This window comes from Hemicordylus capensis, chromosome 3 (assembly GCF_027244095.1).
Source record: "Hemicordylus capensis ecotype Gifberg chromosome 3, rHemCap1.1.pri, whole genome shotgun sequence".
Classification (NCBI taxonomy): domain Eukaryota; kingdom Metazoa; phylum Chordata; class Lepidosauria; order Squamata; family Cordylidae; genus Hemicordylus; species Hemicordylus capensis.
In genome coordinates, this window is record NC_069659.1 from 49,412,718 (window position 1) to 49,425,711 (window position 12,994).

Sequence of the window (12,994 nt, forward strand, 5' to 3'; positions counted from 1 at the left end):
TTTGAATGCACTGGCCAGCATATTGTCATTTTTGTTAATGCTGACAAATATAACATAGATTTCAATCATTTTATAGTGGTTTCCAGTAGGAATGGATTTAGTGAAGCTTTTTTCCTTTTCAAAATAGTGAAAAAACATTTGAAGTATTCAAAGCACAGGAAGCTCCTGAAAAGATTTATAGAATTCATTGCAAAAGCCCGGGAGATTTGCCATTTGGACGGTCCTTTATACCATTTTGAACTTCATCTGTCGATATTTCTGTTTCAAATAGAACTTTTTGTTCTATAATCTGTAGGGGTTTTAGTTTTTCCAAAAAGCTATGCATTCAAAGCTATGAATTTCTGTCATCATAGAGATTCCTGAGGGTGAAAACTTTGTTGTTGGTGTTGACAAATGTTTCTTTTACTGCTTCCTTATAATTAATTGCTTCTCTACAGTTGAGGGTGTAATGGGTGGGGCATTAGTGGGATAGCTTATTTTTGAAAGCATACAGTTGGCTTTCTTTCCAAATTAAAAAAAAAATCATTGGGCACATGAGAGAGCTGCTAGTGCCTAGAGATGTGATAATGTGCCAAGTTGCACATGAATATCTTCAGCTTAAGCTTTTCTTTCTTGGGAAGTACCAATGATCAGTTGTTGAAGAGATTTTAGCATCTTTTCCAGGATGATCTTCTGAAAGTGCTGCTTTGGTTTTCATCTTCTAGGTAATGGCCTTCATCTAATAATATGCTTTAAATGACCTGGGGGAAATGCTGTCCTCTTGTCATTTATTTCAAACCTTTGCTATATATGTTCTCTGATAAATTAGGAAGAGGTCTCCTTTTTTAGCTGTTCAGAAAAGATATCCAGATGAGTTCACTCATGCTGACATCTTGAACTTTGTAGATAGGAGGGAAATGTTTGGTAGCAGGTAGACAGGGATGGATCGTGGGACATGATGTGACATAAATATCATTTGTCTAGGAAGTTCTAGACCTTGATATTCTTATTGCAAATCAGTTCAGGGCTATTTCTCTTCCAGCATTACAAAACAATGCAAAGTAAAATCTTAACCATTTATGTTTGATCAAATGTGAATTTTTTCATTCTTAGCAAAATGGTAAATTTAACAGTTATTTAGATATTACATCAATGTGTGATTAGGTTCAGTTAACATTTGGTTTTATGTTATGTGTGCAGCTCAATGCTATACATAAATCAGAAGTGAGTTTAGTGGGACTTACTCCTAAGTAAGTGGGCACAGGATCGCAGTCGAGAATGTCAAATAAATAAATAAATAAATAAATAAATTTGATTTCTATACCGCCCTAACAAAAGTGGCCCGGGGCAGTTTACGTGTGTACACACACACACACACACACACACACACACACACACACACACACACAGTATGGATATATACATTCAATATCTCACTCATTGCTGACTGCTTTTTATAACTCTGTGTGTGTGTGTGTGTGTGTGTGTGTGTGTGTGTGTGTGTGTATACACACACTTATAAAAAGCAGTCAGCAATGAGTGAGATGTGGAAAACATAGAGGTTCTTTTAAAAATACCTATATTTTCAGGACATGAAAATAAGCTGCCAATAATGTAGGAAAAATCAAAAGGAATTGTGTATTAACACAATCCAACTCTTGAAGTAATGCAAGATGCTTCTGATTTCTTGTCTATGCCAAATATTTATTCAGTATTATTTGTATGAGGATTCATATTTGCTTCCTGAGCTTGAATGATAGTCATCATCTTTTTCTAAAATAGATAAAAGGGGAAATTTTGTGCGCATTTTATCTAGTTGTAAATGGCATTTTGTTATTTACAGACTTTTAAAATAATGAGAATAGTAATATGAGATCTCTTGAAGTAGCTATATCTGGAGAATACTTTTTGATAGTGCTATTCTGTCCAGGATATTTGTGCCACTATCTGCTAATAAACAATTGGATCATTACATTCATGATCATATATACTCTTCTTAATTTTTGTTTAAATCAGATTCATATAGTTAATGATAAATCAAACTTCATCCTATATCCTGTTTTTTTTTAAATTAGTTTTCCAATGTGTGTTTGTATTTGTTTATTGTGTTTAGAATTAGCCTATGTCAAAAACTAGGTAATATCACTCAGATTTATGTAAATGTATATTATAGTTACAGATCAGTGAAATTCAATAACTTTCTTATATTGGAATTAGTAATCTTGGACTTCCTTCTGTTAGATTTAGCTGTTTTCATCTACACACAAGGGCCCCAATCCAGGTAAATTTCATGGTGAAGAAGTCCCACTGAAAGCAATAAGGCTTATGTTACTTGCAACTAGTTTTATTCCATTTGTTTCAAAGAGTCTCGGTCACAATGAACTTTAACTGAATTGGGAGCCATTGAACATATTGCCTACCACATATCATAGATGCAGATATGCAGCTTTCCAAATCCACCCTAAACACATTTACTTGGAAACAAGTCCCACTGAGTTAAGTGGTGCATACTCCCAAGGGTGCCTAGAATTGTAGTTTTGACAATGCATATTGATGAGGTGGTGAGAGGTTGAAGGCCCTAAATATGTATCATGAAAGTGTTAACAGGTATTGGCAAAATGCAGAAAGAGTAGTGTGTTTATAAAGCTTTTATTTAATAGTCACTAGCCAATAGGGGGGAACCCTTTGAAAATAAAGGTTTAAACCCGAGTACATTTAATATGCAGTCAGCAAGTTACTGTGTACTAATGGAAAGTAAATACCCTATAATGGGGGGAGGGGAGAGAGACTGTACAAATATATTTTATGTATCCCTTGACAAATCTTTATGTATAAACTTCGAAAGCATGATAATAGTATAACATAATTGCTCATTTCCAATCCCTTAGTACTTTTTGCAATCTCAATTCCAGATATATCTATATAAATGTAAGGGCTATACATCTACAATATAGTTTCTGGTAAAAGCTGAAATTCTGTAGGTTCTAATAAGATTGTTAAAGTAGGGCTTTGAAGACTCCATCAAACCTGAATATTGTTTGTTCCATTCATATTTTGAAATTTTATAGAAATGTTTTCCTGAAGGTCTTGTAGTAGCAGACCTTCCTACCAGCCACCAAGAAACCAATCATGGGTTTGGATAATGGTGTAATTTACTCAATTAACCAGAAGTACCTTAAAGGGGATGTTATGTTTAAATATTTGGGATGGTCCTGACATTAAAACACAGACTAGAAGAAGAAAGAATTAGATTCCACTTTGAGTTATGGGCCTGACATACATAATGGATTGTCCTGCATTGGTGGCTTGATGATTTCTCATGATATGGCAGATTAAATAATAACAGCACTGAATCCACTTCTTTCTCGTTCTTCTCGTAACAAATGTTTTAGTTACATCTGATTATTAAGGATGGTCTGGATGTTTTAGGTAAAGATTCATGTGGTAATTGAATAAGTTTTGTTCTTTAATATAAACCAATGGATATATATCAGTGGTTGTTTACTTCAGGTCCATGAGATCAGTCCAGGTGGCCTGTGGTAAATCTTTGCTGCACTCAATTTAATGTGCTTCCTGGAGCCAGAATAAAGTTCTCTCTTGAGTACTTGTTTTTAATGCAAATTTTACTTTTATATTTCCATATATAAATGAGGTGGGATTCATGGGTAATACTTGAGGATATGGGGGATGTAGGTGCAAGAAGGTTAAGAAACCCTGGTTTATAGTATTAGATTAGCATTCCTAATGATAAGGAGATCATGCATGCCTTATTTCAATATATTTGGTTGATTAAGAATGTTTACCCACGGTGGGTTAATTAGGTCTTTGGCCCATTATACTTTGCCTATAATGAAGAGACCATTTGAGGGTTGCACCACAGACTGAGATCACACTTGGCAATGCTGCCATAGACCTTTGAAAAATGGCACAACCATTTGCAAAATGGTTGTGAAAAATGACTCTTAGTTTTTGGCATCGCTCTGCTAATGGTTCAATTCAGAGGCAAAAGTGCAGGCAGTTTGCCAGTGTTTCCAGCACGGTGTCAGTGAGACTCATTCATAGTAACCCTACAACATAGCTGTAAAAGAATAGACAGCTGTTGCCTTGCATCAATGCATAATTGCAATAGAGAATAAATTTAAGGTAAGAACAATTAGCCTATAGCTCAGTAATGAACAATACTTTCAAATCCTACCTTACAAGACAGCTCATTTAGATTGTGTCATTTAGACACAATCTTCTTCATTGCTCAGCTGGTGTGTGTGTGTGTGTGTGTGTGTGTGAGAGAGAGAGAGAGAGAGAGAGAGAGAATGTATGTCTATGCCATTATATAGTAATATGCATATTTTCACTTCTCTTGCTCATGTTTCCATTCTTGGAAGCATGGCATGATGTACATTCATGCAGATTCTTAAGTGCAGTGGAGTGCGTGTGTGTGTATTTGTAAGTGTGTGTATATATATTATCTGTGTGTATGAGAAACAGATGTACTGTAGGCAGATAAAGTTGATAAATATAGATTCAAATAGAAGCATAAGTGTATAAATATAGACAGTATATGAAGTGAAAGCAGGCAGATCCGCATAGTTTCGTTATTACTTGTATTCTGTATAATAAAAGGGTAGCTGACATTAAAATGACTGACTGAATGACACTGTCAGATTGCAGAAGACGTAGTGTAAGGTAAGAAAATAACCTTTCTAGCAGTTTGAAGAGCAATTAAGCAGGAAGATTTAGTGCCTTTCACGTATTTGCTTAATACATTTTTGTTGGAATTTATGTTTGCAATTGAAGGGTGGAAGCAAAGTGTGAAGTCTTATTCTATCCTAAAATAAATTACTAAATAAACGTAATAGCTAATAATAATCTCAGCTCTTGTAACATTATGAGGTGCAGCTATCCCATCTATTAAATCTGACTCTCCATTTCTTTAATTATGATGAGTCTCGTCTGTGGTGATTTTTGACTTTTTGCTTCTACTCTGACCAGATACGCCAGAGTTTTAGATGGCATTTTAGGTGGAAGTGGAAGAAAATTTGAAAATAAGGGATTGGTTTACTAGAGACTGTTGTTAGATATGTGTCAAAGTCTTTGTGTTGTAAGACTTGTCATCATGGTGCCTATTATATTTTGATCCTGTCACATCTGCTTTTACTAGGAAAATACTTTTTTATATAGTTAGACCTCAAATATAAATGTAATTCAGTAATCGAGATGGTTTAAACCAATAACTAATGCTTTATGTTAACTTTAACATAAAGTTAAAGAGTTAACATTTTATGTTAACTTTAAAGTTACATTAACTTTAATGACTGGGGAAGCTGCAACTATTTATTTATTTATTTATTTATTTAATGCATTTTTATACCGCCCTAACCCAAGGTCTCAGGTCTTCAACCCAACTGTTGAATTTCTGCCTGGATGCAGCCATCTCCATCCCAAGATTATGCTAAAAGGCTAAGGCAAAGTGTTGGTTCATAGAACCTCTTTTGTAAAGCCAACATAATATACAAGTCTCTACAAAGTCTTTACAGCTTATATAGCGCAGAAGTTAAAATGGGCACCTCAACTTCTAATTTCAATGCTTTTTAGAGCACACGTGAACATTGAAAATGTTTTAACTCTAATCTGAAACAGAAGGTTTTTGGATGACAAGATTTCCAGGCTTTTAAAAAAGGATAATCTGACTGGCTGCTGTGTACAAAGAGAAAATGTAACTGTGGCTCTTATCCATGGTGACTAAGTGGAATCTCCATATTCCTTTGAAGTAGAAATTTCATGATTAAAGGCATAATTATTTGTGCCCATAGGAGGCAGTATATTTCTGATGTAGAATCCCTATGTACAAAAGCAGCCCTCCACCACTTTGTGTGGCCTTGAAATGCTCACTGCCATGTTGATGCTGCCTCATATTCCCTCAGAGTTCCATTTGCCACTTCACATCACCTTGTGTACCCTCTGCCTTCTTACCATCATCTCAGTGGACGGAGAAAATAAAAGCCTGGAAAAGGGAAGGGAAGGAAATATTTGTTTAACTATAGAAGTTCTAGCATGCTCTTCTATAGATTCAGCTATGTTCAGAACCAGGAAGTCACTCTCCAGAACTTGCCAGGACTTACTTTTCCTACTCTGGCGTCAGTCCCCTCGGTGGGAAAAATGGCTGATCTGTGCTCTTAGTGGATTTCACGCTGTTACTCTTGGGACTTCAGAGGTTAATAATTCAGGAAATAATTGAAACACCCCCCCCCCCAAAATATTCCAGCAACAACACTGAATTATACTTCAGCATATGCCTGCATTATTAAAAACAGTTAAAAACCATTGTAAAAATTATGAGATCTGATAGCAAATAAAACCAACACATATACACAGAGCCAACACTTGTTTTCTGAGTTTAAGGATCAATCTTTAAACTGCTGCATGCCAACTATTTTACATCTGATTTGCACCAGATATGGAGGGGTGGTGTCACTTGTCACCTGGTTGAGGTCTGCAAATGTCCACACAGATTGGACAAGTAGTTTCAATATGACCAATAGAATATTTAGGGCATATAATGATAGAATATTGAAACAGTTCATCTTAACTCAACTGATACTACTGTGCTTGTATATTTTACAGTTGGTTAATGAAATATGGCATTGGATTCTAACAACTAACTTAACCAGTCTTTACTGGACTAAATTACTTTCCCAAGATATCACACTTTACCTCTCACATTGCTAACAAATTATTAAACCCAAAAGAAACACACACACACACCCCCCAAAAAAGGGGGAAACAGAGAGAGCCTGGGAAGGCTGGGCACCAGGCAAAAGTCACAACACAGCAGCATAAATAAATAAATAAATAAATAAATATCCAGTCCAGAGTGTAGCAGCAAATAAAAGCGGAAGCTTAGGGCTACAGGAGGGGGTGAAAACAGCACAGCGGCACCCCAGTTATTAAGGCCATCGGAGTTTGGGACTGGCTAGAAGCAAGGATAAGAAGATAAATTTCCAAGCAACACCCAGTTAAAGCCACTGGTGCTGCTGGTACAATTAAAAAATAAATCAGTTGTGGCACTGCAAATTAAAAGGTTTTAAAAAGTGAAAAAGAGATAAGCCTAGGGGGCAGGCACTCTCTGGCCACATTCACACGTAAGTGATACTGGAGATTGATGAGCCTGTGGTTTCAGTTTGAAACAATGAATCGCATTGCAGACATTTGCCCAGCCACTGTCCGACAACCTCCAGTTTCAGGAGAGGGGAGCCCCTACCTGCTCCTCAGCCCCCAAAGCTGATCCAATCCATGGCCAGACTGTGGGCAGAGCATCAGCACATAAGCAGGGTGGCTGTTATTGCCAAAATTTTGATGGAGGGGAGGGGGTGCCTGCCAAGTGTGATCCAAGAGGAAAGGGAAGAGAACATGATGTCTTCCTAGGAGCAGATATGTATTTGAGGGAGGCAAAGGATCTTGGGCGGGTCTGTCCTGCGGTGACCTAGGATGCTCTTGTGACAGCTCACCCCGGCAAAGCAGTCCATGCAGACCAAACCACATTCCTGCTCTGCTGGCAGGTTGCTTCTGATGGGCTTGCACTGTCTAGAGAGCACCAGCTACTGGGGATGACCATAAGGGTAAAGACCCTCCATCTTCTGAGGACTGTGTGCTCGTGAGTTGAGCTAACCCACTAAGGCCCCCCCCCCCCAACACTCTCCATCGTAAAAGATAGATCTTTTGCACTGCCTCTCTCTCCTCCCCTAGGAAACCTTGCATGCACCCAAAAGAGATTTTGACGCTTTTGGCTGCATTTGCAGACGGGGGAACACAGGTGTGGGGATGGATCTTTACTCCTATTCAGAATTCCCGGGTTCAGGTCAGTGTTATCCTGTATGCAGATTTCCCACCATGGGGGATTGTGGGAGAGGGGAGCACCAATTTCCAGTGACCCCAAGGGAGCAGTGTCACCACTTTGTGGCACAGGCAAAGACGCAAGTTCACATAGCAGACGGGCTGGCAGGGAGTACGCTTTAATAGCTACTTGGCAGACGTCACCAAGACAGGGAGAGCAGTTGCCAGGGTACCCATCCCCACTTCTTTCCTCCAGAGAGCAAAGTGGCTTGATATAGAGCCCCAGTGGCCTGACAGTCTTGTGAGTGAGCGTTCCATAGGAGAAGGAGTTATTTTATCATTGTGCATTATTAATTATTCTGCCTGGCAACCTCATCTCCACAGTCAGTTTATCTCTTAAGTTGTAAGGGAGTGTCCCCATGGCCTGACACTCTTGTGAAAGAGCTGTCAGTGGGAGAAGGGGTTGTTTTGTCATCACACATGATTAGAGAGTGTAACTGACACCCCTGTCCAGTCCCTGCTGACAGTTCTTCTCATAAGTTTTCAAGGGGTGTCCCAATGGCCTTACACTCTCATGAGTGAACTGTTCGCTCGGGATCAGCATCTGTCGTCAACACATATGAAGAATCTTCCTTCTCAGTGTTGGCAATGCTGTTCCTGCTGCCCTGCAATTTTCATGAGTAAGTGTAGGACCTGCACAGGGTTGGACCCCCTTCCCCAAATCTTTTGTGATGGGGGAAAAATAAATTGGCTGCTCAAGAATCCCAGTTTGGGGCACCTTTTAAACCTGACTCCAGGTACCTCCCCCAGCCATATGTCCCCATCCCAGTGCTGGGATGGGGGTGCCCTGCTTATGTTTTCATCTGCAGTGTTTGTGCTTGTGAAAATAAATCATTGTCACAAAATTGTCACATTGTCACAAAATACCTTTGTTCTCGGGGAGCTAAGCACTTTATGTCCATCCTGTCATCTCATCCCCTTTCCCTCCTTGAAAGGAGTGGGGAGCAACGGACAGAGTGGGAAGAGGGATGCCCTTGTGTCACTCTGCTGCTTGACAGGTGGACAAGCTTGGATGGGATGTGGCACCATGCAACTGCATTGCTGGATCAGTGACAAGAAGGGAGGGGCTGGTGCTCAGACAGGCAGCCACCAAGAAGCACAACAGACATGGAGCAGTCGCAATCCTGGTCTGGTCTGCGCCACATCTCGATGGTTGCAGTTTAAAAAAACAGCACAAAACTACAGTAATGGCGGCAACCAGGTTCTGATGTAACACTTTGGCAGCCAAACCTTAGGTCTTGGTGGCTAACTTCACTTCAAACTGAAGATTCAAACTGGAGTTTGGAGAGACAAACCAAAGGTTGCTTTCAGCTTGAAAACAATGATGCACAAATTCAGATGTAATGAAGTTCCAACCTCTTCCCCGTTTAACTCCGAATTTGTGTTACATCTGGATTTGCCCCCCATCTCTCCACTCACTGGCGGCCAGGTAGGCCAGCCCAGACCACCAGCACCACTCTGCTCTCAGTGTTGCTGCAGTCTCTCTCTCTGATCCTTCTCTCATAAGAACAGCCCTGCTGGATTAGGCTCAAGGTGTATCTAGTCTAAAATCCTGTTTCACACAGTGGCCCACCAGATGCCTCTGGGGATCCCACAGGCAAGAGGTATGTGCATGCCCACTGCTCCCCTGCAACTGATATTCAGAGGCATTGTGTGCCAGCCACTTCCAGAATTATGCTGACTGAGACAGCAAGAGGGTATACAGCCACCGCATGCCAGCAGTTTTGACAGCAGCCCTGGCAGGGGAAACGTGGTGGGGGAGGTAAGGGACACCCTCCCCACCTCTGAACCAGCTCAAACACTTGTCTTTTGAACCAGTTCAGTGGTCTGTGAATAGACCTCCGAACCAGTTCATGCACATCCCTACTGCCACTACTATTAAACAAAACATTGTTATACTGCTTCTCAACAAACATATCTTAAACCTGGATCATGCAGCAAAAAGGCATGAGAAACCATGCGACAAAAAGGCATGAGAAAATGATTCCCTTTCCTAAAAAGGTTCACAACAACAGCAACAAAACACAAGACAGACGACAGCAACAACCCCTGGAAAGATGCTATTCTTTCGGAATAGGTCTGAATAGGACAGTGACTGATATCCAGAGCAACAAATTGCTTGTAGGGGTGTGCACAGATGGTTTGTTGCTGAATCAATTCACCTCAAACTGGGCTAGTTTGGAGGTTCAATCACTGACCAAATCGGTGGGTGGCTCTGCCCATGGTCGATCCGAACCAGGCCTGGTTTGGTTGAACCGGTTCAGCAGCAACAAATGTGGGGGAGGGGGGGAGAGACAGCAAAAGAGGTAGTTAAATATAAATGCATAGCTGGCCAACACAGCTGCCGGTGCTCACCTCTACTCCCCCCAACCCTGGTGTGGTCCCAAGCACGCACTCTCTTCCTTCTGAAGCTGCCTGTGGTGGAGAGGTTCCAGCATGTAAATGGCCTCCATACATCCATGGAGGCTAGAACTGCTATGCTGCCACCTGGGTGGCTTCCTAAAGAGGACAGACTGTGCACTTGGGGCCACGTCAGGGGGGAGCACCAGTGTGTGCCGATAGCTGCTGTGGCCAGGTAAGCATCAGGTGTCCCTGCCTGGCTGCCCCTTCATTGCTAGGGTCCCCCACCCCTGTACTTGTAAAGGGGAATCCTCATTGGATTTCCCTTTACAAGTTTTAGCCACCAGAATCACAGAACTGGTTTGGTAAAACAGACCGAACCAGTTTAGTAGCAAACCATTATGGCTCGAACTTGAGTCAGATTCGAGCCAAACCATGATTTTTGGTTCGTACACAATCCTAATCACTTGTAAGTGAACAAATTTATACTAGTGCTTTTGTGCTTAAAATGAATTTCCAGAATTGTGCTACAACACTCTTGCAAATATGTCCCCATTAAAACAAATAAGCCATGCTGCATTTGCACAATTGTTTGTGCAAGTATGCTTGCAGTGTTGACTAGTGCAACTAGCTAGCACAAATATTTTCCACTAGTTCAGTGTTCTCCTACAAGCAGTTTGTTGCTCTGAATGTCAGCCAGTTGCTTTCCCTCTGCGAAAACTAAGAGAATCATCACTTTAAAAGATGCCTCTTTGCCCAGTTTCAGGAGTTAAGTCATGGTGTGGAAATGTGGGAGCCCGGTATAACCATTGGATTTTCATGAATTTTTTTTTATTATTTTTAACTTTATTTCTTATTTTTTCTGACCAGCATTGATATCACACTAGTATTTCATGTTGGATAAAACAATGCAAATAGATGTATATCACCCTCATTTCCAGCCACACGCTAAAGCCTAAATGGTTTGGAGCTCGGAATTAAGGATGATCTTTTCCTGTATTTTTCTACCTGATGTCAGCTGAGGAGACTTTAAAGGGTCCCACCACTGACCAAGTTGTGGTCTATGGAAATGAGAAAGGGCCTTCTCTGTGGTGGCAGCAGATTTTGGAACTTAAGCCACTTGCATTTTTAAAAAACATTGTTGCTAGACAAGAAATTGGCTTACATGTATTTGAGTGTGTCTCTTTTTTTCTGGGTTTCGTTTTGTTGGATTCCCCACCCCCCGTGGCTCTGCTGGTGTCTTACTCTGACTGATTTTTTTAAAATTGATTGTATTTGTAGTTTGTGTTTTGTTTTGTATTGTATTGATTGTTGTAATTGATCTAAACTGCCTTAAGAGTTTTTCATAATGGAAAGGTCAGGGTACAAATAATGAAAATAAATTTAAACCTTGACATTTCTCATTGCATTATTTTACAAACGTTCACCTTCTTTTCCACTGATTCTTTCTTTAAGTTAATGAATACATACAACATGATTTATTTTGCTTTATATTTAGTGCTCTACATACAAAATGATGTGCTCATTATGGAGTTATCCTGGGCTGAATAAGATTTATACTAGAATCAGAGAGAGTGGTGTGTGTGTGTGGGGGGATAACCTCAAAGTTCTGCTCTACTTACTGCGGATGTTCTTTCTGACCTTTTCCTAAGCATAATGGAATTGGGTTTAGTTACCATCCTATTTATATAATTTTCTATGTATGATGATGCAACATCAAGGTCCACTCTAATTCACTGTTTTCCTTTAATAGCTTCCATCATGTTATGATGAATTCCAGAATGATGGAGTTTCGGATGTCCCTGTGACTAATAAAAACCATACAAGAAAGCAAAGGTAAGTTGCAAAATTAAGGGCCAAACTAGACATTATAAGACATGGAGCTGCAGTAATTCTCTCTCTATTCTCAGTTTGCTATTGCTCTTGTAATATTGCGTTATTAAGCTTGTACTTTTTTCTCTGTCACCTTATATTATTGGCAGCATTGGAGATACACAGCGGAAAAATGTCACAAAATACATTATTTGGTATTAGACATTACAAGGCAGTGTATATATTTCTGTAATAGAAAGATTTACTGTTTGTCTGCATGGCTTTGGTTACTTGATGGATTGCAGAAATGATTATACATATCCTTTCTTTTCTGGGAGTATAATTTTGTTGCTCTGTAGCAGGAAATTCCATAATGCAAGGAACTATAGTTCTTTCCTTTTAAGGTGGATGCCTTATGAAACTTTCCATTTTAATGGATCAGAATTTTCTCCTTCAAGTACAGTACGGTGGTCTAGATGTTGCACAGCATTACATTGATGTTTCCAATAGTCCCAGAAAAGTGTTGCTGTAAATGCTACTGATTGTATCAACTAGTCCTGATTCTTAACTCCTTGCATGCTTTCCAATTGCTGAGGGGGTGAATGTAGTGATGGAAGAGATCTTGCGGAAACCTGCTTTGTTCAGCTCTTGTTTGCTTAATTCAATTTGTTTCATGAAAGTCCCCGTTTTGTTCCCTTTGATGTCAATAGAAAATGGTCTGTTGGTTTGTGGAAGGACAAAAATCCTGCCTACATTTGAAAATCCCACTTAAAATTTTCACGGTCAATGGAAAGCTTTCTGCTCTGGGGCCTCATAAAATTTGTCAGCGGGTGAGACAATGCACAGTGAATGAAACAAGACTCCTGCCAGATTTAATCTTTCTGCCTTCCTGACCGAGTTGATTCAGTATTACAGCTATTCAAAAGAAATGGTGCAAATAAGTGTTTATATATATATATATATATATATATAT

The 12,994-nt window shown here is 39.7% G+C and overlaps 1 protein-coding gene and 1 long non-coding RNA gene across 16 annotated transcripts in view; one reads left to right on the forward strand and one right to left on the reverse strand.

Moving 5' to 3' along the window:
* The window catches only part of ZBTB20 (zinc finger and BTB domain containing 20), an 852,388-nt gene that overhangs the window by 383,795 nt on the left and 455,599 nt on the right, over positions 1-12,994 (forward strand). For all 15 annotated transcript variants that reach the window (XR_008319419.1, XM_053309295.1, XM_053309299.1 and 12 more), the window contains one exon: positions 11,963-12,045. The gene's annotated coding sequence lies outside the window, so the exon portion shown is untranslated. The remainder of the gene's footprint in view (positions 1-11,962; positions 12,046-12,994) is intronic.
* The window catches only part of LOC128350718 (uncharacterized), a 203,416-nt gene that overhangs the window by 12,914 nt on the left and 177,508 nt on the right, over positions 1-12,994 (reverse strand). The window lies entirely within an intron of this gene.